The sequence below is a fragment of the Typopeltis vanoorti genome, chromosome 11 (genome assembly GCF_054136105.1).
Source record: "Typopeltis vanoorti isolate ZY-2024b chromosome 11, IOZ_Tvanoo_1.0, whole genome shotgun sequence".
In the NCBI taxonomy this organism is placed as follows: domain Eukaryota; kingdom Metazoa; phylum Arthropoda; class Arachnida; order Uropygi; family Thelyphonidae; genus Typopeltis; species Typopeltis vanoorti.
Genome location: NC_143559.1, coordinates 53881896 through 53909701, shown reverse-complemented (window position 1 = coordinate 53909701; position 27806 = coordinate 53881896). Strand labels below are relative to the sequence as shown.

At 36.4% G+C, this 27806-nt stretch overlaps 1 long non-coding RNA gene across 1 annotated transcript in view; it reads left to right on the top strand.

The window, feature by feature from the left end:
• The first annotated feature begins 308 nt into the window (after window positions 1-308).
• Window positions 309-27806, top strand: part of LOC150101586 (uncharacterized) — a 47731-nt gene continuing 20233 nt past the window's right edge. Inside the window, exon 1 of the long non-coding RNA XR_016549017.1 lies at window positions 309-422. This is a non-coding gene — a long non-coding RNA (uncharacterized LOC150101586). The remainder of the gene's footprint in view (window positions 423-27806) is intronic.

Genomic DNA, 27806 nt, shown 5'->3' with positions numbered 1-27806 from the left:
AATTCTTTCTCCTTATCAAGTATTGTAGAATAAACAAAGGTGTTCAAATCAAAAGTGCTTTCTTATCTCTGATCCTCTTTTATTTTATTTATTGTGAAGGGAGTATAAGAGCATAAGGCGTTAAATGCACAAAATTAACAGAGCACTCTACTCCACCCCTCTCTTCTCTTCAATACCGTTTTTGACCTTACAGGCTACAGCTCATCGTATAAACCATAGTGGATAAAAACAGAAAGACTAATGGAGAAGGGAAGGAGCCCAAAAGAAACTTTGTGTCCCCTGATAAAAGTCTTCTCAGAGGTCCTGATCTCTATTCCTGTAAAAGGGTGAAGCTAGTGTGCACTTACTGTCCAACCACAGATGCGAGACCCCTCAACACTTCTGTGCTTGGCAGCAGAAGGCAAATCCATTCCGATAATAAGGTAATCAATGATGAGTGTTTATTATTATATGTCATAAAATTACCTTTTATTTTATGAAAATTCTAGTTTTTAAAGTGGTAATTATTTTGCTTGTACAACAGTTGGAAAATTTTATGTATAAAGTATACGATTTCGTGCATTGCCTCATTCCTTTCCCTCCCTTCAACATGAATTGACTTCTTGGAACTGTGCCAGCCAGGGTTTTCGCATGTGTGGTTGGACAGTATATATATGCAGAGAGTCTTTGATTTAAAACAGCATTTTAATCTAACACAATTAGGGATGATGTTATTCCACCAGTATTTTAGAAATGCTAGCGTTATTAGTTGTCAAGAAAGCTTCAGTTTTAACTTACCACACTGGCAGGCTTTGTGTGTTGTTAAATCTCCATGGATTATAGTAATTCTGGTAGCAAGGCTTATGTGTTGGACATTTATAATGATATGACTTAAGTTACAACAAACTATATATTAATTAGAATGACTTTTTAATATTTCCAATATTTTGGTAGTCAAATTGCCATCATCAGGCAACAAAGTGATATGTGCACTCAGGCACTTTCTCCTCTCCAGCACAGAGACTGCACCAAATCTATTACCATTCCATATATCCATACCATTTAAAAAAAAATAAAAATAAAAATATGGTATTTCTCATCTGCTTTCCCTAAGACCAGCTACATTTCCTGCACTTAGCAGGTGTTCGCCAGATACCATGCACTTGGTCAAACAGGCAAGACAGTCAACATAAGATTGCCAAACACAAAGACTGCATCCAGTTTCACCACTATGGCCACTCATGACTTGCTGCCCATGCCTTAGACACCTACCATAAGATATAGTGGAAAAAAAAAAGGCTACTTTATTCCACAGGAGCAAATTTAAACACAAACGACCTGCTTCAGCCTTAAGGAACTACTGAAACCTAAATAAATTTGGTTTTAGGAACTTACTTCAAACTGTACTTGTACTTACAACTAAGATATCCATTCCAGCCCATTAGAGAGCACTATTTAGTACTTTAGACTTGCTTTTGTTGTTCTGCTTTAGTCATAACTTATGTAATGTCTGCATGTACATTTTTTTGATGATAGCAGTTTGACTTGGTCAAAATATTGGAAATTTATTCTTATTAGGTGCCAGTTTGTGTTCTGTGTACTGGTTTTGAGAGTGATGATTATTTAGTAGTAGTGTTCCTGCTGTTGGTTCCTGTTTCTCCTCATAAATATAAAACCTACCTCACACAAATTTGGTAGCTAAAGTACAGTAAAGCTATAAAGTAGGAATTTGTCAATTCAGTGTCCATGAATTCATGCTGTTGCCACTCTTTACCAACTTTAGTCTCTTGGTAAAAGACACACTCTTAGAGTAGTGTGTCTCCCACAAGCAGATGAAAATCATCTACTTCTAAAGACCAATCCATGTCATGACAGGATTCAAACTCACAGCCCGTAGGGTAGAAAACAGAAATATCTGCTTCATCAACCAACCCTACTAGTAATAATAAACATTACTGACTGTTCTTTCTATATTTTTTTTAAAATATAGAAAGAACTAAAATATAGAAAGTTTGGATTAATGATGAGCCAAAGCATTTCCTGAAATGTAGGTCATTGTTGAAATAAGTGTTCATAACATTCTTTAAAAAAAAAAAAGTTCAGCACAGTGTTCCTCCAGATGAATGATGCAGTGAAAATCCATGGGAAATCGATCCTAATTTACATAACCTTTTCATGAATTGGCTTTGAGTTTTTCCATTTCCAAAGAAGCAAGCAGTGAGTAGTCATGTTTCTCAAATAGCACTTCTGTAGCATAGTTGAAAGAACAATGAGGGGCATACTCACGTGAACAGAGAAATGAACTGTGGAAAAACCACAGTTCATTTCTCTTCATGATGAGAGAAATCTAATGGCTTTATCAATTGAAGGCAAGTTGGTAACAGCAGGCGTTCTCCTCCAGAAAACTCGTTATCCTGAATACAGGCAAATTGGCCAGAAAATACACTTGCACATTAACACCCGATGGATAGTGTAATGTGTTAATTGTGTAGATAAGTTGTATGGTGTAGTGTCCTTCTGTAATGAGTCCTTTGACTATGGAGGTGGTCATATAATAGTAATAATAAATTAATTGGCTAGTTCTTGTTAAAGAAAGATACTGTCATTTCCATGAATGAACATAACACCTGTACACTACCTTCATCCATTGTGACTGCATAACAATCAAAAGACAGTAGTTTAAGTTATTCAAATAAATTTGTCCTGTGTTGTATGCATTCCAGATAAACTTAATGTTTTTTATTATCTATATATGGGTTTTTCACACCAAACAAAGTGCATTGTGCATTTCAACCAGAAAAGACCTGAAGTTGGATTTGATTACCCACAAAAGGCAGTAAATAAACCTTGCTCATTTTATTTATACCATGGTGGACTAAGGGTTTGCTAATCATGTTAACAATCTAAAGACTTTCATGAACATTCCTGCTGCATTAGAATTCAAAATCCTAGCTTGTTAGTTATAAAACATAGCTTCTATCTTCAGTGAATCAGGCAGCAAATGATATTACTTGTTTCCAAAAATTTTTCTTACTTGCTTATTTGTTATTGTAGATCATGTCTCATGTCCTTTTCTCACTAGAATATCTTCATTAATGCTTGAAAAATCAGATTCTTAGCTCTAGACCAGCACTGTCGTTTGCACATCAGGACAAAAGAAGTCGATCAGAATGTATCTTTCGTGCATCAAGGTATATGAAGTTCAATATTAACTTGTAGCAAGCAAATACATATTGCTGCAGAAAAAATAAGAATAGGCAAGTGGCATGGTCTTGATTGATTTCAAGAGAATGTAACTTAAATGTATGGCTAGTTATTTTTACATGCTGTGAAGTATCTTGGAGAGGAGGGAGGAAATCTCTGTGAATTATTATCATGACTTATAACAAGTCAAGATGCTAATTCACAGAAATAACTAGTAGATAAAAATAAACTGTTTTAAAAATACTGATTTCAAAACCACCTAATAGTTCACTGTTATATTTGTGAGCAAGATGTTCCATTGACTTCAGTACTTATTGCTTTTTTTTTGGGGGGGGGGGTATAATTTTACTTTTGTTAAAATATATCACCTGATATATATTTTAACACTTAGTAGTACAGGAATATACTAAGGAATTAAACTTTTCCCAGATACATTATCTGGAGTTATGCTTGGCTTGTAAATTATTTTTGCACACTGAATGCAGTCAGGTTAATTATGAACATGTGTTAAATTGACCTGTGTATATACAATATGTACACCTGAAACCAGAATTTCAGTTTAACAGAAAGTGTATAAGTTTCACTTCTTACTCAGATTTATTTAGAGAAAACTAATAGTTTTGCGTGTGGCTGACTGCAGCTAAACTTAACGTCCAAATAAAAATGAATCAACAATAGAAAATTTTGTAAATACAATGTACTATTATTACATAACACCTCCAGGGAGTCCAAAGACTCAAAGGGAGGGCATCTCCACTAAACTCTCTGTCTACACCACTCAATCCACCAGCTACAACTACTTCTACCACCCACCACCACCACCACTAGTATTTCCACAGACAATCACAAACATCCATGCCCACAATTGGATTCGAACCCATAGCCTTTTGGCTGGAGAGTACTACTGTATCATATTTTAATGATCAAAGATATTTTATGATTCATTCTTGGATATAGGAAGTGCATATTTTGGTTTGGAAATAAAGTGATTCAGTGTTAGTATGTGTGCTGCTTTGAAAACTATAAGGAAAAAATTACTAATACTACTTTATTTTGAACGAATGAGTCTTTTCACTTTTTTTTCCCCTTGAAATATAGATTTTTTTTTCATGTAGTTTTAAAAAAATTATTTCAAAAAAGTATATTGAGCATATATAAAAGGTACATTTTTTAACATTTCTGGCAAAAAGTCAAATGCCATGACTGAAAGGTTTTCATTGAAAACCCAGAATTCTCGACACAAATGAATGCAAGTTAATTCTGTATTTCTCTCTGGCTTCTGAAAAGATCCAAAGCAAACATCAGATTGGTGAAACCCTTTAAAATACTGTCTTTTATTCCTGAAAGGGCACAGGCAAGGCCATTTAGCCATAACTTTTAAAGACTGGTTGTACAGCTAGTCTCCTTAGCTACTTTTGCAGAACAGCTGGCCCAAGACCATTAGTGATTTTAATTGGCAACTGAGGAGGAGAGTATGGCAGACAACTGCTGCCATCTCATGGTATCCCTGACTTTAACACTATACACACTGAGTTAGTTTTGCATTAGAAACACCCACCCTGATGTACAGATTCGGCATGATAATGAAGTACTACATGATATTAACGTCACATGTGGCTATTATAAATGGGCACGCCTGTCCACTGTACATAATCAGTAAACATTTGCCAGTAATGGAGAAAACATGGCAACGCAAGCCAATTTAACCACAGGAAGATAGTTGGGGCCTGGAGGACAGGTGCCAATATTTTGGAAATAGCTGCATTTGTTGGTTGCTCCCATATTACTGTATCAAGGATGCACCAGGACTGGATTAACCATGAACAGACATCCAGCAGAAGGGCTCACATCGATCAGCCATGTGTCGTTGATTCTAGAGGTGAGTGTCATGAATCTCAGCAACAATGTGCAACAGTCACACAGCTGGAGACCAACAAGGGTACCCATGATGACAGCCAGGCATCACTCATAACACTTCACATGGGCCAATGAACGTCAGCAATGGACCTGCAACAGGTGGAAGGAGGTCATCTGGAGGTATGATTCCCATTTCCTGCTGCCCCATGCTGATGGCCAGGTTCACATTTGGCATAAACAGCATGAAGCCCTATCCCCTGGTTGCATAGTTGGGGTTTCAACAGGCCAGTGGTGTTATGGTCTGGAAAACTATCTTGGCATGCCCTAGATCTATGGGTTATCATCCCACAAACACTAAATGGTGATGTTATAGGGATCTGTTACTTACCATCTCTATCCATATCTGCATGTCTATCTGACTACAGTACCATCTTTCAACAAGACAATGCATCTTGTCATCAGGCTCATACAACTACTGAGTGGTTGAAGGAACACAACAATGCATTCACACATTGCCTTGGCCTTCATACCCCCCCCCCCGACAGTAAGCCAATTGAACATGTGTGGGATATGCTAGAACAGGGTGTGAGAACTGCTGATCCTCCTCCACGGAATGAGCATAAACTGCCAGAGTTGCTGCAGCAGACATGGGCTGAGTTATGCATGGTGGGTGTTCAACACCTTATGGAATCTGTTCCTAGGCATCTGCAAGTTGTGATTGCACAGAGAGGTAGACCAATGCATTATTAGGTGGGTATTCCTAATGCAAAGCTAAACTCTGTGTATTATGTGTCTGAAATAGTGAGTTCTATGGTCATTGTTCAATTTATAGGATGAAGAACCTGAGTTTCCAGGAGGTAAAAAACCCCTACTTGCCTGTGTTAGAAATAGAATAACTTAGGAACCAGTTGAAGAAAGGCTTTGAAGAAGGTCAGCAACTAGAATTGAACTCAAAATGGTCTTCCTTCAGGTGCCCTAGCACTATGGATGCAACCATCATTTCCATCTAAACAGCACTTTGAAAATACAAACAACTTTTCCCAAATAGTAAAGGAAATAACTTGTGGACAAGCTTAATAGAGTTCAAATACCAAGCAGTGAGATCATCTGGCTCAAAATTTCCTTGCCCCCTTTACTCTACCAATGCCCTTAATCTCTTAACTAGTTCTCCTGATAAATATACTGTTGAAGTCAGCTTGTGTAACTCTAACAATAACCTCATTCAAATCTTCTCCTATAGAACACCTCTCACTCAGCCACTCTGGCCCATGTCTTTTGGCACTACAATAATTCCAAATCAGGATGATGTGTGATTTCTACTTAGAGATTTGGATAGTGGTCTGACTATCATTTTCATTCTTCCAAACAAATCCAGTATATTGCAAAAGAATTCACCATGTTTCCACCTCTCATATCTAGTTGGTACTATTGTAGCACTGTCCACAGATAAGGTTGACCTCCTGTCTTCCAACTTCTGCTTTTATGATCAAGGAAAGTAGGTCTATTAAGTAAGCTTCCATCATTTGACTTCTTTGACAGGGTGGCCAGCTACATGTCATACTAGCTTTGTTTCCACAGGTTTCTGTTCTCTCATCCACCCTCTTCTTCTTACATATCAGCAACCTACTCCAACTGATTTTCAATATTTTGCTAATAACATCATGCACCACACACATTTCATCACACTTTGTACTAAGCAGACCATTTCAACCTCTAGAATGTGAACCTTTACTACTCTAAATTATGACCTCCGAATCATTCTTTGCTATGAATAACTTTGTTCAATTTTAATGCTAACAGAACACGATCCTATTTTACTGTATTAAAAAACTTTCCTTCCAAAACCACCCAAATCTCTATATAAATTTCTCTTCTTACAATTATGCTAACATCAGATCTCTCTTTGTTGGCACAAATATATTAGTTATTGCCTCAGCATTAAAAAAAAAAAAAGTCTCTTTAAAGGATAACCGTTGTCACATTTGAGATAGTACCCCTAAGAGTTCTCTAAAAATACAGTTCGGTTCATTAAAGAGCAATTAGGTGGATTATTCACCCATCATCCCTTACTACTGTTCTAGACAGTTTTTTGGCAGGGGTAATAGATGCACTTATTGAGTTTGTTTTGGGAACCAGCATAACAAATTTATCAGTAGATTCTCATCAGTAAAACTGAAGAGCAGATTGTCAGTCAACTAGAGAAGTCAATACTATCTATACAAAAAGGAAAATAAAGAACAGAACACAATTATTCCAGCATTAACTGCAAATTTGAGTATAAAGTCATCTTTGTTGGTAGAGTGGATAACACTTCTATTAACAGGTCCACGGATTCAAATCCACTGTGGCATGGATATTGTGAGGGTCTTTAGGTGAGTGATGATTTTTCATTCCATGGTGTAAGACTATCCTGCTTATTGGAAGCTTGAAAAGGTACCATATTTGGTATATGCAGCAGGTTTCCAATAAGTTTACAAACCTTCATGGGTACAATTCATATGAAAAACTACCAACTTGCTATCGGAGCTTTAAGTTTATTTAAACTTTTCAGTAGCATTTCCTGATAAGTAGATAACCAAAATCAGATGCTAAGTGACAGCAACCTAAAAATCCACAGTGACAATCATATTCTTTCTTCTTCAACCCATCCATCCCTTATGGGTCATGACAAATTAATGCAGCTTGTATATCACTCCTCTGCTGCATCCACTAAGGGCCAGTATTTCTGTAGATCTGTGTTCAGAGAGCTCGTTTGTCTGTTCTGAGGGACAAAACAAACCCTGGGTTTCTGAGTAAAAATCCTCTACCTCTGTATGAGACCAGCTAACTCACTATTAGAAAAGACTTGATAACAGTTCCTCACCTCAGAGAGGATTCGAATTCAGGTATTGACAACTAAAGGGCTTGTCTTTACCAACTGAGCTGCAGAGACTCTGACATTGATTACTACATGCTTGATATAGTTTGCAGATGGACATTTATTTAAATCCTCAATGCAAGAGTTGGATGAAAAACAAAACTATTGGAAATCTGCTTTGACTTCTGTAGGTAATGGCAAAATCATTTAGATGCCTATAAGGTTAGAATTGAGAATGAAACAACCTTTAGGCTTTTTCAAAATCAGGTTTGGTTGTCCTGATAATTTATAACAAGCTTTAATACAGGAAACAGAAAATATGCTTAATATATGCAAAGATAGGTAGGGTAATCAGGAATGCAGCTAATATTCAGTATGTGTAGAATGATTTGAATGGCTGGAATTGTGGGCATGGGAAAATAGATGTCAGTAAATGTAAAGTCATGCACTTTGTTGTGATTAGATATCCTATGTCGTATTATATTATATTGGCAGGATTATGCTGGAAGAAACTGATCAGGCTAGGGATCTTGGAGTGTTAGTAGATAGGAAGTTGAAGTTCAGGGACCATGTAGCAAAGATTGCAAATACAACTCAAAAGATAATTGCAATGCTGAAACGATCCTTCACATGTAAAGATAAGGAAGTCATTCTGCATCTTTACAAGGCCTCGATAAGACCTCACTTGGACTATTGTGCACAGGTCTCCTCTCCTGGTTGTTTCTGTGTGATTCTGAAAGAGTGGGGGGGGGGAGAGAGAAAGTGTGCAAAGAAGTGTGACATCAGGAATGTGGAATACTGATTGAGAAATTTGAAGATTGAGACTGATTACAAAAGGGTGTATGATTGAAACTTGCAAACTTCTCAAAGAATCACCCAGGATTTCAGTTGATGAAATCTTTTATTTTATGGAGAATGAGGAAATGACAAGAGGGCATCCTTGGAAGCTGAGAATGAATACTGCTAAGAAAGGGGTGAGATCTAGATTTTTCTTTCACAGAGTGGTGCATGATTGGAATGAATTCAAAAACAAGTATGATAGCTGGTGCATGTAGTATGTGGCCTCTCTCAATGAGTCTCTGACTCCCTGGAGGTCTCTCTTAATGATAATAAATAATAATATAAAGGGTGCTTAAGGGTCAAAGCTGTATAACTGAGAGGAGACCTTCACATAGCCTTTAAAGGAATGTGGAGAACCGACCAGGGCTTCTGACCTAATGTCCAATCCTCACCGTCTCGTGGTGCACCCTGTTGGGTATCTACTTTGATACTGAACGAACAAGGATGGGCTGGTAATTTGGGATTTAGCCGACCAAATTGTATTCTTATTTGTATTGTATTGTATTTTGGTTAAACCAAAATAAAAAAATGATGGTACAACATGACAAAATTTCATGCCAGCTGGGGCGTCGCCCGGTTAAACAAGGCCCCCGTTTTCGCCAGGGAACCAGGGCGAACAGCGAAAAGTCAGCTACTGGAACAAATCTGAAAACAAATTGTATTCTTATTTGTATTGTATTGTATTTTGGTTAAACCAAAATAAAAAAATGATGGTACAACATGACAAAATTTCATGCCAGCTGGGGCGTCGCCCGGTTAAACAAGGCCCCCGTTGTTTTCGCCAGGGAACCAGGGCGAACAGCGAAAAGTCAGCTACTGGAACAAATCCCAACTCAACATCACCAGAGTTAAAGATCGGTACTATCAATGTAAGAAGCCTGAATGGCAAAGAAATGGAGCTAGCTGAGGAATTAGATACCAGATCGACGTAATAGGGGTGACTGAAACAAAAAAGACCAAAACTGGTGAGATCTTTCTGAGCAATAAATACAAAATGTTATATTCAGGCAACGAAATCAAGGAAAAGAAGGAGTAGCCATAGTATTCAACACAAAATACGAGACTAATCTTCTTGAATGGCAGTCAGTCTCAAGTAGAGTAATGTGTGCAAATATGAGAATGGGGAACTGGACAATGAGACTTATTTGTGCCTATGGTCCCACAGAAGGTTCTACTAAGCTAGAAGTGTAGGAATTTTTTGAGGCTCTAGAGAAAGCTACTGACATAATGAAAAAGGAAAAGTTGGTCCTTGTTGGGGATCTAAATAGCAGAGTAGGAAATGATTATGAGACATACAAAAATATTTTGGGAAAATTTGGAGAAAAGAGCAAAGCTAATAATAATGGCAAATATCTGTTGGATTTCTGCTCAGGACATGGACTGGTTATTACTAACACCATGTTCCAACATAAAAATGTGCACAAATTCACATGGAGAGAAGAGGCAAGGAATAAGAAAAGTCTCATTGACTATGTTATTGTTGATAGTGATGTTTTCTCCCTGGTGCAGGACATCAGAGTGTACAGAGGATTTGAAATTGGAAGTGATCACTATTTAGTCTTGAGCAGGATAAAATGGAATTTCATATTGAAAAGAATAACATGTAAGAAAGTTTTAAAGCGAATAAAAGTTGAGGAGCTCTCAGATGTGAACTGTAGACTAAAATACAGAAAGATTATTGAAAAAAAAAATGAAAGAGTTTGAGAACAGGAATCAAACCTTGGAGATTCAATGGCAAACTCTGAAAAAAACATTGATTGATTCTGCCAGAGAGGCATGTGGTGAGGTTGTCTGCAAGGATAAAAAAATCAGAACTCCCTGGTGGACACAGGAAGTTAAAGAGACAGTGAAGGAAAAGAAGAAAGCATATCAAAAGTTCCTGTCAAATAAGTCAGCTTGTGCACTTAGAGAATATAGAGACAAATGCAAGAATGCTAAACACTGTAAAACTAGCTAAACAAAAGTCATGGGAGGACTTTGGCAAGAATATAGAAAATAAATATCAAGAAGGCGGCAAAATATTCTGGAGGTTGTTGAAGAAGCTTAGGAATGGAGGAAAGAGTGCTGTAAAAGAGTTAGAGATGATAAAGGTGACATGAAAATGGGAGAAAAAGATATCCTTGAAGTATGGAGTAATTACTTCGAAAAATTGCTAAATGAAACGAGCAGTGATAGCACAGCGGTAAAAAACACTCAACAGGCATACAGTCAGGAATACATATCAATACTTGAAGTAGAAAAGCCATTAAAGGCTTGAAATGTGGAAAGGCAGCAGAAGTAGATGATAATCGACCAGAAATGCTGAAGTATGGTGGTATGAAAGTCTTACAGTGGCTGCACTGCATAGTTCAGAAAGCCTGGACAGAGGGACGAATTCCCGATGATTGGAGTAGAGCTCTCATAGTACCCATATATAAAAAGGGAAATAAAACTGAATGTGAAAATTACAGAGGTATTTCCCTACTGAGTGTTCCTGGCAAGATCTATGCAAGTATACTTGAGAAACGGTTGAGAAGAATTGCGGAAGAAAAGTTGGGTGAAGAACAAGCTGGATTCAGGCCAAACAGAGGCTGTCAGGATCAGATCTTCACTTTACGACAAATAGTCGAGAAAGCATGCGAATATAACAAAGATCTGTATTTAAGTTTTGTCGATTTGGAAAAGGCATATGACAAGGTGCCAAGAGAGAAGCTATTCAATACGCTGCAGTTATATGGTGTCAATGGGGCATTATATCAAGCAATACTTAGTCTTTATTTGAGTTGTAAGTCAGCAGTTAGAATTGAAGGAAGTACAGGAAGATGGTTTAATGTTAAATCTGGTGTGAGACAAGGATGTACATTATCCCCTCTGTTATTCATTATCTATATGGATCACATTATGAAGGAAAGTGGTATTAAACATGATATGAAAATTGGAGATGTTAATGTCAGCTCTTTGCTTTATGCAGATGATGTTATACTTCTAAATAAATCCGCTACAAGTCTGCAAGATTCTCTGATTAAATTGAATGACTGTTGTAATAGATATGGTATGAAGGTCAGCAATAAAAAGACAAAGACAATGAAAATAGGCAGAATCATTGAAAATGTCAACTGTGTTGTGAATGGAGAACTTGTGGAACAAATAAAACGTTTTAGCTACTTAGGCATGATTTTTACTGAAGATGGTAAATTAAATATAGAAGTAGACAACAGAATCAGCAAAGCTGGTACGGTGGGAAGTCAATTGAATAAATTCATATGGAATAAGAGAGAAATTAGTCGGAACACTAAATTAGCTGTATACAAGACAGTGTTCAAACCAGTTTTAACTTATGGATCTGAGAGCTGGGTCAGAAGTAAAACACTTGACCAAAGACTAGAGGCTGCAGATATGAGAGTCCTGAGAAAGATTATAGGCATGAACAGATGGCATGAATGGCAATATCATATTAAAAATGAGGATATTAGGAAAGAACTTTGCATTGTCAGCATCCAGGAATGCGTTAGCAGAGCTAATTTCTGGTATGGTCACTTAAATAGAATGGGAGATAAAAGATTAGCAAAACGAGTGTTCTCTGCCAGGTTGGCAGGAAAACGACCCAGAGGAAGACCAAGACATAGGTGGATTGATACGATACAAAGTGCCTTAGACGATAGAAATATAAGATCTGATAATGTTGGAGTCTTGACAAGTAACAGACTGATTTGGAGGAAAATTGTAGATAGGAAGTTAGCAATGATGTAATTTTTTCATGTAGTACTATCATATCCTATACACCCCTTGAGGGTACATGGCAGGAATTTGATGATGATTAATGATGATAAATGGTAATTTGAAAAAACCAATCATACTGTGCTTGATTCTTATTGTGGACAGATTTGTCATATCTGTCCTTATCTGTGGAAGAAAAATGTGATCAGATTAATAATCTGTATCCTTAAGAGCTATTTTGGTGACATTAGCAATGCATATGTTTGTATCAGAAGATTGAAAGAAAGTCTGAGAAATGGGATAGGAATCCCACCTGATGTGCATGGAAAAGAGCAACATCAAGATAAGGAACTAAATTGATGAGAGTAGGAGTGATATGTTTTTGTATTTGGAAACTGCATTTTCATCTGCAATGGAAGATTAAAAATTAATCAATAAAAAGAAAGATTTTATTCATTTTCATAAATGACACTTTATATTTCATTTCAGAACACTTTACTGACAGACAAAACAAAACAAAACCTGTTGGATAATATTAAAAAGTGCTTTTCGCTTTATATACATACCAGCAGTGATATAATAGTCATTTGTGACTTGTGCAATACTTAAAAAATGTGTTGATATGAGACTTTAGACCCAAACTTATTTTCCATTCTGTTCAGTTAAAAATAAAATCAATTGATATATATACTTGCAAATTTTATGGTTTCAGCATGTTTCATGAAACAGGCTGTAGCCATAGGTGGTCAGCCAACCACTGACCCAGAGGACCAACAACATGCATGGCACTGAGAATTATCAGGTAGGCATGAGCAATTTATGTGAGATAAGTGCCTCAGCATCTGTCTATGAATCAACAGTTTTGAAAATAGGAAACTAGTTGAGATTATGAAAATTGAAATCTTCAAAGAAAGTGCCTTTTGCTAATGTACAAGTTCTTTATACGTGAACCAAGATTTAAAGAAAATCTAGAAGGTTAGAAAGAAAGACTAGTTGCATTTGGAAAGCAAGAAAAAGAAATGATTTTTTTTTTATATACGATTCCCACTCATGAAAAGTTATAAGAGTACATTAGTACTGTGAGGGGATTAAGAATTTTTTTTCACTATTTTATTTATTTTTATTTTTTTGTTTATTTATTTAATTTTTTTTTGCATAGTTCAGAAACCCTGCTCTAGAGACCAAACATGATACTTTTTCAAGTCACTTCAGGTCTCCAATAAGTGGGGCAGTGGTCTCACATCAGGTGATGAAATTTCATCTTCCACCTAATAAGTAAGGTAAAGTGGTTTTTTAGCCAGAAAATAGTAGAACAACTTAACTATGAAAATAGTAATTGTTAAGGTCAAAAAGGCAGTCACATTTTTGAAATGGATTGCAGATATTTGCATTCCCTCCTGAATGCATCCATTTTTCTTTGATTTTTTGATGGTTTCTAAACTCAGTTGAAATTGGAAAGGACATGGAGTATATATGAATGTTTTGCTGAACTATATCCGTGAAGAAAATCCACCCAACTTCGACAAATTTGAAGCCTTAGCACTATCTGCTGCCCCATCTTACAATCCAAACTTTCTTTAGACACACTTGGCTAAAAAATGGCAAGAATATTTGTAAGCTGATATGGAAGTCTTATTAAAGAAATCCCCCCAACAAGATGGTATTTCAACATTAGTGAACAACGCAGAAATCAGATGCTCTAAAAATCTTTGAGTCCATTTACATATATAATTTTCACTTCCAACATCAGCTCCAGCACTTAAATCTTGCATGGTGTGTATGTGTGTGGGGGTTACCTGGTGACTTGCAGTTGCAAACTTGCCTCTTATGACTGGAAGGTAGCTGACATTAGCATCTTGAAACTTAAGGATTATATCCTCTCCTACCACTCCAACTGCTGAATCTTATGCACAGGTATCCACTTACCTACACTTCACAGAAATAAGAAAATGTGAAAGATCTGCCTTGAATTGTCACATGTATCCAAATAAATTTGGGTGCATATCTCTTGTAATCTCTTGTAACTCATTCTTAGGCTTTCAGCTCAACAACTAAGCCTTCTAGATGGCTCCTAAATTTAGGATTGCAAGCTTGTTTTATATAATAAAGTGAGTTACATATCTGTTTATTTATTTATTATTTTTTTTTTTATCAACACCACATGCAAAGGGGTGCAAAACCTATAACACATTTGTGTCAACAACCAGAGGTTGTAATTCTTAGGAAAACTGTGGGGGAGTTGGATATAACAGAATAATGAGGATGAAAAGTTATATTCAGAACTGGACAATAAACAGATGTTGACCAGCAGTTGTTCTTATGCTTACAGGATGAGGGAAAGAAAAGGAATCGGGGTAGCCAGTTGTCAAAAAATAAAAAGTTCTATTTCTAAGGATGCCAGTTTGATTTTGGCAAAATGTTGGATGTAGCAATTAAAATCACTGCTGTGGCTGAGTGATTATGATATCTGCTCACCAGCTACAACAGGCATCAAGTCCCATTATGAACATGGATGTTCTGTAATTGTCTTTAGGTGGTAGATGAACTGCATCATCATCACTCTTTCTTAATCCCTGTAGTGGCTTGAAAAGGTTCCACATTTTGTCTTTAAAGAATTAAAAACTGATTTTATAGGATTCACATAAAAATCAGTTATATCCAGAACACTTTCATTTTAAAATTATGTAATATATATAACATGTTTGTACATCTTCAAATCACTTTGCTTTTAACATCATGTAATTTCAGATGTGTGTGTATCATGTATCACATACTTTCTCTTTTTTTAATAGTATGTTCTAATTTTCACAATGGTTAGTACTCCAATTATGTTGGTTGTTTCAGCTATCAAAATATTAATGGTGATAAAATTGTACCCACTAAAATTTTAAACAGTTGACTTGCATAATAATCATTTTAATCATTTATATGTCTGTTTATTTACTAGAAGCAACAGATTATTTAAAGTACATTTTTGTAAAAAAAATCTGTTACTATAAGCTTTGAGCATGCAATTGATCAATATAATATACATGAAACCAAAACTAATATTAGGACACACTAAGATTTTTTTGATTTTTTTTTTTTTAAAGGGGCAAGGGGGGGGAGAGTCCTATTTATTGGAGAAATAAGAAACATTTTAACAGAATTTGTAACTAGAAATATTAAAATATCAAATATGTTTAAAATAGTCTCATGATTAATAAAGGGCAACTGGAAAAAAAAAAATTATATATATATATAATATAGATTTATTGTGGGAAGGATATATATATATATTCTTCCCACAAATACTGATGCAATCATTAAACTGAAGCATATTATATGTAATACTGGACAAGCACTCTCTCTTTGTTGCTAGAATGAGTGACATCCCTGCTCTCCAGCATATGTTGTTCTAATAGTGATTATGAATATTTAGTATTATAAATAAAAAATAAATCCATTAATGCCTTTTATTCCCTATAAGGAAGTAGGAAAAGCCATTTTTTTTTTTACTCCAATTTAACTTTTGGAGACTGAGAGGCAATTTAATCTCCACCAGTACCATTCAGAGATAGCTGGCCCAAGACTATCACTAATTATACACAGCACCTGATGATGAGAGAGAGAGAGAGAGAGGGAGACAAGCAAGTCCATCTTTGTAGTCCCTAATACAGGGTATTATTTGTATGAAATAGTGTGGGTTCTGCCATTAATTTTACTGAGTTTCTGGGAAAGAAAAACCTACTTGCCTGAGATTGCCCAATTTGGAAATTGGTCAAAGAAAGAGTTAGAAAAAGATCCTCTAGTTAGTGACTAGATTTCAACTGAGAACAGCTTTCTTCTGGTGGTCTAGTGCTATGGGTGCAAATGCCACTTCCACAGTGCTCACAAACAAAGATGACTTCAGGGTTGAGCAAGCCTTCCATGTGGAGCAAGCCTTCTTAATAGTGAGGGAAACTACCCATATAGTAATAACATTAATTCTGTAGGATACTTTTAGCATCAAATATCATTTCCTCCTAACACATTATACATGAAACGGATTTAACTGGATATGGTATCCATTCAATTAAACTCAAGCACAGTAATCTTGCTTCAAGTCCACATAAGTAAAATACCAAATTGCATTTTGCAAACTTGTGTATTCAAATTTCATCCCTTAAATATATTCTGTTTTCTTGTAGTGAAGGCCTTAGAGTTGTAATCTGTCTCTTCACAATGATTTTCATATGCAAGTAGTATAAAAGCCACAAACGTATATTTTTCTGTCTTCCTATTCTGTATTTCTTTTATTTTTATAATTTTAAAGGTTTTACCAAAAATGTAACAGACATTCCAGGGAAATGAAAGGAGACTTTTTTTTTTAATTGTAATAGTTGAGGATGATTAATATCATATGTTCTGGATATCTTGCCTTCAGAATCAGTGTTTTGATAGGAAATTATATCTAATTAAAAATAAAAAAAAATTACACGAGTAGAAACTCCTGGTGAAAAAGCATTACTTTTTTCCTCTCCTGATCTTCCTTTCTTACAAAGCTATTATCTGAAAATTCTTGTTTTTAAATATTAGAGATTCAACTTCTAAAATACAATAGAATTGCCATTTTTCAAAATATGCCCTATGTTGGCAATACTGTGGCAGCATTATGTATGAAAAAGTATATTATAATATTTAAAAGTGATAACTTAGTAATGGCAATGTACTTTTCAGAGTCTGGCTACAAAACCCTTATGAAAATCTCTGGGCAAAAGGAATAATAAACTCCTATTTCCTGAAAGTAGTTAAAAAATGTATTGGTTTTTCAGCAGTACGAAACATGCTTACAATGTGGTGAAGACTACTAAAATGTTAAAAATGTGGGGGTAAAGGAGGGGGTCTGATTTAAAAAGAAAAGAGAGAGAGGTGTATTTCTATGGTTGAGCAGCTTGGCTGATTTAAAATAAAATGCAGTGATATCGCAGTTGTCTTGCATCCAAATAACCAGCAAATTAATATCCAAGTGCAACAGTGGATAATTGAGAGATCACCTTAGTTATTTAGAATTCCTTAGAATTTTAAATAACTAAGATGATTCTCATGCTTAGGTGGCCTAAGTTAAACATTGGTCATTGTGCGGACTGCAGCAAGATAAGTACATTTTATATTTAAATGTGCTCCAATATCGTCTAAATTGTAGGTTAATTATTACTGTCAGATATTTGAGTATGGAACACTGTGCATGAATAAATTTCCTAGGTGATATTATCCTAAATTCATTGTTTTTGGTTAGCACACTGATACAACATGTTGGTGAAAGGCAAATCATTGTGTAGGTCTGCATGAAAGACAAAGTAAATGGCATGGATTTCTCAAAAATGCTATGGTGCCATGAACTTAATATGTATACATGGGGAAATGTCACAAATATTTATGTAGAGAGGCTGAATAAGAGAAAAGAATGAGTGTGGGTATGTGGGGGAATGCAAGATTCTGATGGACCATGATGCTTGCTTGAATATGAGTTTAAATACAAGTAGAGAACATGGTGTCATAACTGACATGGAAGTTGAAGACTGTGTGAATGTTCAGAGTGTGTGTGTGGAAATAGTGTGAAAAAAAGTTTGAATGATGATAAAGCGGGTGATAATTTATACAGCATTAAAAAAACAGAGTGAAATTAATGATAAAGTGCGCAATAATGACATTAAAAAACAAAGTACAGTTAATGGTAAGGTGGTAAGTGGGATTGACAGTGAACAAGTGTATGTGACACAATAAAATGGCGAGAGTGAATGATGGTGAAAAAGCATGCAAGATTTGAAAGCAGAGTTGGTGAAGATGAGGCAGATGCAGAATGAAATGAAGAGAATTGTAGATATGTATGGAAGAGTGAAGATGATGAAAACAAATGATGTCAGCATGAAAATGGTAACTAAAGACCCATGAGTATGGCAGTTCGATTATTAAAGGTGTGGTAAATAAGAAAGTGCACAAAGTTTGTTTTTTTTCTGGAGGTAAAATTAATAGTGACTGAGGCATTGGATATGGGGACTAAGCGAGCAAAGGAGTTTGGTAGTGGTAGGGACAAATGAGTTGACTGGGAACAAGGAGAATGTAAGACTGGATATCAGGATGTTGTTCAGTAGGATAAAAGATAATAGTGTGATAGGAATGGTAGAGTGTTGTCCAGGTATGACAGTGATGAGATGAGGCAGAGAGCAAGAATTATGAATGATATGTTAGCAGAAATGTGTAAAGAGAAAGGAGTATAGTTTGTTAATGCATGGAAGGAGTTTGAATTGAATTATATAAGAGATGGAATGCATTTCAATGGTTTTTTTGGTGTGAGTGATTTGGAGAGACTGTTACTGGAATGGAGAATAATGAGTGCAGAGAATGAATCAATGTGAAAGAGTGGGAGAGATTGAATGGTGCTTATGAATAAAGAAGCGGGTATCATGCATATAGAGAATGAGAGAAAAAGTGTGCAAGACAAACAGGGAAATGGGAAACTCAGGGTGGACAGGAACACAATGTGAGAAAGGTTGATGCTTCAAGAGGATGTGAAAATAGACAAAAAGGTAAGGGGATGACCTGAGATGTAGGGAAAACAGTTGGATTCAAAGAAGGTTCTGGAATGGGAAAGTAGAAAAAGAAATATCTCAAGGAGGTATGGAGAAGTCACCTCTAATAAATAGTAACAGTGAAAGTTGTTATAGATCCGAGAATGAACTGTTACATTTGTATACGAAGTATCAGAAACATGGGAAATGAAATGGCTGCATTGAGTTTGCTCACCCATGGATGAATGCTATTGATGACAGAAAAGGATTTATGTCCACACAAGGAGGAAATAGTGATTTTGAGGCAGCATGGTGTGAGATAGAGATGAATGAAATACTTCGTTGGATGTTGCTATAGACCTGGTAATATCGAGAGTAGTGACCAGGAATTGTATAAGCAAATTAGCTAAGCAAATGGAAAAAGGGTGATTATAATCATGGCAATATATATTGGGATGACGGGATAGCGACTGGAAGTAAAGAAAATGAGTTTCTTGAGTTTTGGAGGGACATCTATTCCACGGCACACGAGGACTGAGGGTCTTGAATTTGATCATCTCATCAGATGGCGAGAGTGATGAAGTGATTACCTAGGTGGTTGCCAGTCATGTGAGGACTTCTGTGAGGAAAGGGTATATGTGGAACTACAAGGCTGGTGATTATGAGAAGCTCAGGAGACAGCTTGGAGCTGTAGCATGGAATGAGATCAATGCTGCTTAGGTAATATTCAATAACTATAGTAGAAGCAATGTCTAAATGTATTTCAAAGGTGAGAGGATTAAAAAAGGTAGGTGTGAAATGGATGAATGAAGAGATTAACATGTTCATTGCCAATCAAGCGATATCGCGTGATGCGAGTTCTCACCAAACGGCCGATCACACGAGGACGTCGCTAACTAAATAAAAAAAAAATTTGGCCACCACACGAAATTCCAATTTTCAGCTTGGCAATGAACGATATCGCGTGATGCGAGTTCTCACCAAACGGCCGCTCATGCGTTATCGTGTGGACGTCGCTAACTAAATAAAAAAATTTGGCCACCACACGAAATTCCAATTTTCAGCTTGGCAATGAAAGTGTTAAGCATGCAATACAGAGATAAAAGGCATTATCAAGGATGTAAGAGGAATGGTAATAATCAGTTCCATGAGGAATATAAAGAACAGGCAAGGAGGGTGACTTGGTTGGTAAGGGTAGCAATGAAGCCAAAAAAAATCCTAGGGAGTTCTTTTGATATGTAGCCAGCAAAAATAAGAATGATTATGGTAGGATGAATTTGAGAAAATGGTCTAAGGACAACTGCTGCAGAGGATATAGTTAGATATTTAATCAGCATTTCATAAAGGTCTTTCAACCTTGTAAATGTGACATCATTGAGAATTTAAGAGCAGTGGATGGGGAGGAGGAGAGACTGAGTGGAAGAGGTATATGAGAAGTTAAGCAAACTTGATATATCACTGCATATTTTTAAGGAATGTGCCAGGGAGTTGACATCTGCCTTGACATATTTCTTTAATATGAGTTTTACATTGAGTCATTCCAAAGGAGTGGAAGCAAGTCAAGATTGTACCACTTCATAAGGAAGGTGATAGAACTCAAAATCAAATTATAGGCCAATTTGTGGGTCAGGTGTTGTGGTTATAGTTTTGCAGAGGCTGTGAGAATCAGGATCCAGAATTGGGTTGAAAACAATGGTATTATCTTTCATGGACAGCACAGATTTGCTAAAGGAAGGTCATTTTTAGTAAACTACTTATTACAATAAGGTGACAGCAGCATTGGATGTGGGAGATGGATACACAGTAGTATACTTAACTTTGCAAAAGGCTTTTGATAGATTATCACCTAAGTTGATAATCAAACTACAGCTGACAAGGTTGGAGATTGGCTGTCTAATATTTACGGCATATAAGATGCACCCCCTTTTTTGTACACATTTTTTTAGGAAAAAAACTATAACGAATTTACAGTATTTCACAGTGGCCTAAAATCCAAGTATTCAGTTCTGCCGCAAATTCTGGCCATTTCGCAGTTCCACTTCATAGGTTATGTTTACTCTGAGTTACTTTTTTTAGATTCTCTTCCTGATTCCATCAAGTTCTTATCATTTTCTCAGTTGGAGTTGGCCCAAAATGCCTCTCTGCAACCCTGTTTCCATGTTCTTTAGCATATGCAGTCAAACGTAGCTTGTATGCAATATTGTAGCAATGCCTATGTTTTTCAGCCATAATTTGCCAAGAAATTTAGAGAATATTTAACAGCAGAAATTTATCACCATTCACAACAACTGCAACAACAATTGGAAAGTTTAAATGAACAGGAACACAGCTTTGATCGTCAATGACAGAGCATGCGCATCCACTGAACTCTACGTAACTGAAATGCTCTCACACACCGCAAGGAAGCAAGAAAGAAATTGCATAACTTGGAACAGAGAAAATTTCCAGAAATTAAAGTAATAAAAAACTGAGTATTAGCATATAAGATGCACCCTGTTTTTCAGACCTATTTTCAAAGAAAAAAAAGTGCGTCTTATACGCCAGCAAATACGGTAGGTATCAGCATTGGTGTATGGGAAAGCTATTTCCCAGAAGAGGAAAGTCATTAGTAGTGTGCCTCACAGATCGGTTTAAGCACCACTGCTGTTTAACTTGTATGTTAATGATATTAGGGAAGATTTGACAGGGATATTCAGTTGTTTGCTGATGATGATGCACAGTTGGGATGAATTATGAGGAGTAGAGCAGATGTGGCCTTACAAGGAGACTTGAATAGACTGAGCCAATGGGAGTGGGGATGTTGCAAAACATAAGGTTTTAAAATTTTGAAAACAAAGACACACAATGTAGAATTTACTCTTGGTGGGGATATATTGTTGGAGGTGGAGGAAATAAGAGATCTTGAGGTGATGGTGGTTTCAAATTTAGAGGACATATTGTCAAAATTGTGAGAACAATGAATTCTGGCAATGATGCAAAGGACACCAACTTGCAGAAGTAAGGAGATTGATTCTATATAACACTCTGATCAGGCCACATATGGACTATTATGCACAGATTGGTCGCCTAGTTTTCAAAAAGATGTTGGAGATAGTCCAGGTGATTGACCAAAATAGTTTCTGATCTCCGGAATGTTCAATATGAAGAAAGGTTGAGATGCAGAATCTAGATAGGAGGAAGAGGTGATATGATAGAGACGTACGAATTAGAAAAGAGTTGTAGGATTAACGTTTTAAGAGATTTTTTTCATAAAATGGTGGGAAATTGGGGAAGAACAAGAAGTCATTCCTGAAAGGTGTTATGTGAGAAAGCAGATTTTTGCATGGAGAATTGTGAATAATTGGAATACATTGCCTGAGAGTGTGGTGTCTGCAGAGAATTTATGTTTAAGGCACGGTATGATGAGCTGTCTCTATGACAAAAGAGGTGTCTCCTAGATTAGTGTGACTCCATGGGGTCATAGGATAATAATAATAATAAATGCTAATTACAGAGGAATTTCCCACCTGAGTTTCCAGGAATAATTTATGCAGGCATACTGTAGAAAAGGCTAAGAAACTTGGTGATGATCAAGCTGGGTTTAGAACAAACAGAGGTTGTTAGGAGCAGAATTTTACATTCATACAAATAGTCATGAGAAGGATCAGTTTTGCAGTCTAGAAAAAATATATGAAAATGTGCTAAAAGAAAAGTTATTTAAAATTTATATGATATAATATATATAATATATATTGCTCTGCATAATTTAATATTTACCACTTAAACAGGCAGTTATAATTGAAAGATGCCAAATCAGGTTTCACATTATGTGATGAATAATGGTCTTATAAATTAGAGAGATTAAATTCAGCTGTCAACTATATGCATAGACAGCTGAATTTAGCTGTCTACTGTATGCAGATATTATATTCCTAAAACATTCCTGAAGATTTATACTGGATTTAAACTAAACTGAATAATGGCTGAACAAATGAAAACTGAACAAATTTGGTATAAAAAACTGGAAAAATAAGCACTAACAGGAAAACAGTCAACTGAATTCGTTCTGAATGGAGAACTTCCAGAGTTTGTTAGCCGAAATGCTTAATTAGCGGTATTACAAGAATACCCAAACTAATAAAATAAATGAAATAAAAGTTGATCAAAGACAGAAATATTAGCTTGAAGAGATGACAAAATCATGAAAAATGAAGGCATCAGAGAGAATATTTATATTCAAGAGTTGTAAGCAGAGCTATACCTCTAAGGAGGTATGGCGACTAGTGGAATGGGGGGGGGGGGTCTTCTTAGATGTATGTTGGGAGATCTGACCAATAACAGATTAACTTGGACAAAAACTTTTGACTGGAACCTGATAGTATTGTAACAATTTCCCCTTGATGATACATATCAGGAAATGATGACAATTTATATATATATACATAATATATATATATATATATATATATATATGCTGGCCTGGTTGGCCGAGTGGTTAGTATATCCGCTCTCCAGCCAAGAGGCTGCAGGTTCGAATCCCGTGTAGGCATGGATGTTTGTGATCGTCTCCGACTTTCATACATTCATTCACCAGTATAGATATTCTCCCCCAACATGGATTGGGTCACTATGGGAGTTGTAGACCCAAAACCTCCTGCAATGGGAGAGGCCTTCGCCCTGCAGTGGGTAGAAAAATAGGCTGTTCATCACACACTGGCGTTATGCAGGCTTACCAGGTCACACAATGCCCAAAATACCTTTTTATCTTTAAAAGATAGCTATTGAAGATATCTGTCTTTTATACTATATCTTCAATGTTCATTGAAGATACAGTACAATATGCATTGGTAGTACATTACACACATTTACCATATATGTCAAAGAACCTGTACCCACCATGCTTCCTTAACCACATACACGCACACCCTTAGTTTCCAGAGATGATCCTCATGTCTTATCCCACTTGCTATAAAGTCCCACTTGTCTATACTGTAAGATCACCTTACCAAGTTACATTTCTATCATATCTCCTCTCTTCTATTACTCACACTTTCTCTCAGTCTGTCTTTATGTATGCACAATTCAATAAGCAAGATGTCATTGCTTGATTGCCCTCTGCTGGAAGTTTTCATTTCTTTACTCTGGACCCAGGTGATTTCTGAGTAAAGTAAATGTAGATCCTTATTCCTAGAAGTTAGTATTCTCTTTGACACTGCAATTATCTGATGTGATGACTTTACCACTTGTAACAAATTACCATCGATATAATCAGTGCTTGACAAATTATGCAGAAATGCTACTCCAATGAAAAACATGTACTTGCTTAAGATCCCCTCCCCCAAATTTTTAATATATAATATATATATATATATATATATATATATATATATATATATATATATATATATATATATATATATATATTTTATAAAGAATCCATCCATGAGAGATTGGTTAATTAACCTATAGTACTGTGGATGAGAAATAAGGAACTTATTCCCATTTGATTTGAAAAACTGCAGATTGTATTCCTTGGGAAACACATGGTGGAAGACTGTTCCAGAGATCAGCAGTAGAAGGGATAAACAAAGAAGAAGAGAAATTTGTTATGTGAGTATGCCCAATAGGTCAGTAGGAGTTCCATAAAGTGAATATTGGATATTGACTGGAAAAGTCAATAATAAAAATAGGAAAACAAAACAAAAAAATGAGTACAGTAGTCTTTTGGAAAATATAATTTGTCACATTACTTTTTATTAGAATGGCCCTTCATATCATCCATATTCTTCTATGTTTTCTTACAAAACAATTTTTGTTTAGAAAATTATTTTTATAACCAAAAAAAAAAAAATTCTATTTTGTCCAGTCTGCAGCTAATTGAAAGTTAACAAAATTTACTCACTAAGGGTAAGTACATGAGCATATGTTATTTGCAGAGAGCCAATCCATAATGACTTGCTTCTTATTGGAAGAATTTGGAACTTTGTTTAATTGGAGTGATATGAAGCATTATCAATTATAAATGAGAGAGTTAAGATAGTGAGTCTGTTGCTGCTGTATGACAGAGTAGAGCTGAGAAGGAGGGCCATAACAGCAAATGACTATGTGTAGGTTATGCAGGAGTGGTGTGGAGCTTGTGGATGATTGAGGTGAGTTTGACAAGTGAAAGGACTTATACAAGAAGGATGGTTTGCATCCGAATGGATTTGGTGTTCGGAGACTGGAAAAATTGTTGTTGAATGAAGTGAAAGTGGATGTACAGAATCAGGGAAACTAGAGCTTTTGGAGGGAGGGATAAGCTGTTGAGTGGATATGCAGATATCAGTGAGGCAGTGGGGTGTAAGAATGTGTATAATATGCCTGAGTTAGTACCAATGATAACAAACCAGAATGGGATAGTTAGTATAAAGCGTCAAGATAGGGGTGGACCTAAGGGGCTTTTGAACTTTATGTACACTAATGCCAGGAGCATTAGGAACAAGCAGGAGGAATTTCTGGCATTGGTTGGCTCTGGCCAAAGGTTATTGGCATTATTGAGACATGGCTAACAGAAGATGATATAGTTAGTGGGATAGAATGTGAACGGTATAGTGTGTTCAGGAAGGATAGAGAGAAAAGAATGGGGAGGAGGAGGAGTGTTATTGATGATAGCCGATGAACTGCAACCAATGAGAGTAGAAGTTTGACTGCAGGACAGTGAAAATAACACATTTGCGGCTATCTGAACAAAATATACCGTTGGATGCTAATATAGACCAGGGGATGGAAAAGATGATAGCGATAGTATGCATTGGATAGACTCAATGAGTGGAGGACAAGTAATTATGGGGGATTTTAACTATGGTAACACTGATTGGAAGGAGGAGGAGAGGACATGTGGGGGGAAGGAAATGGATTTTATGTAGTTGCTAAGGGGTAATTACCTGAGACCACATGTAATGGAGTATACTAGGGATACGAGAGTGATCGATTGAGTAATTGCATCTGAGAATTTGTCTATAACGAATATGACCATGTTGCCAACCCACTGGTGAGAGTGATCATATGGTCTTGACCTGAGAGGTGGCTAAATGTGTGGAATTTTCAGTTAAGACAGGGTGTATGTGGAATTACTGGGCTGGATGTTGAGTGCATGGGAAGTGGTAAAGGAGTATTTGAGGGAGATAATGGCTGACTGCATACCTGAAGTCAGGAGAGTAAATCAAGTGGGAATTAAATGGATGAAAAACAAGCTGGAGCTGCAAAAAAAGAAACAATTGTGGAGGGAATTTAGGAGAAAGGTGACCTGCAGGCACATGAACAGCACAAGCCAGAAGGGTAACTAGTGTGGTAAGAAAGGCAAAAGCAGATTATGAAAGGAAGTTAGCAACGCAGGCTAAAGAGAATCCCAAACAGTTCTTTCAATATGCTGCAAATAAAAGAAAAAATGTATATGGAAGAATGATTTTAAGGAATGCCGATGGTAGGAAGGTAACTGAATCAGTCGAAATAGTAGAATTACAAAGTGAACACTTTGCAAGAGTATATCATCCAGGCAGTGATATTGCAGGAATGAGAGGACCAATGGCTTATGTGGGAACTGAGGTGAATGAAATGATGAAGAATAGCATATTACAGAACCTTAATGTGAATACATCTGTGGGATTGGATGGTATACCAGCTTGAGTCTTACGTGAAGCAGCAAAGGAATTGTCAGTGCTCTTGACCATATTGTTTAATCTAAGTCGCAACTTTGGTTAGTCCTGGGGGGGGGGAGAAGAGGGGAAAATAGTTTCATTGCATAAAGGAGGCTCCAAGACTGATGTAGCAAATTACAGACCAATCAGCATATCAGGAGTCACTGTCAAAGTATTGGAGAAGTTAGTCAAGAACAAAATACAGGAATGGATAGATGGAAATGAGATACTGTATGGGAGGCAGCATGGTTTTGTGAAGGGTAGATCATGCCTCAGCAACTTGCTCACTTTTTATAATACAATGACAGCTGAATTAGATTAGGATAATGGGTTTATAGTGATATTTCAAAGGCCTCTGACAGGATACCAGATGGAATTGTAATCAGTAAACTGCAGCACATGGAGATGGATATATAGTTGGTGAGATGAATAGGAGGGTGGTTGATGGAGAGATATCAGAGAGTAGTTTATTCAGGCATAGAGTCCAAAAGAATGCCTGTGACTAGTGGTGTGCTGCAGGGGTTCTGTTCTTGAACCACTGCTATTTAATTTGTTCATTAATGATATAGGAAAGTATCTGAGAGAAACTGTTCAGTTATCTGCCAATGATGCAAATTTGGGTAGAGCAATAGTTAATACACATGACATCAAAATTTTGCAGGATGATTTGGATAGATTGGCAGACTGGGCTAAGGAGAATGGATGTCAGTTTAATGTGGCAAAGTGTAAGGTTATGAATTTTGGGGTGAAAAGATTATCAGCAGTATACCACATTGGTGGAACTGTACTTCAGGAAATTGACAAAGCCAGAGACTTGAGAGTGTTAATGGATAGGGAGTTAAAGTTTAGGGGCACATAGCAAAAGTGGCTAAAACAGCTCATCAGATCACTTGGTTACTGAAGAATACAAGCAGAGACAAGCAGGTTATTGTTTCTCTTTATCGAGCCTTGATAAGATCCCATCTTGGGGTCTTATCAAGGCTCTTAATATATCTATCATAGAATTCATGCAGTAGTCAAGATGGGGAGGTGGTAGAGAAGATCGAGTGACCAAGATGGTAGCAAGTCTATGGAATGGACTTTACGAGAACAGGTTGAAGTTTTGTGGGATATAGAAAAGGGATGATTGAAACATTCAAATTTACTCAACTGTTAACCGACAGTACTCATATTTGAAGTCACCCATAA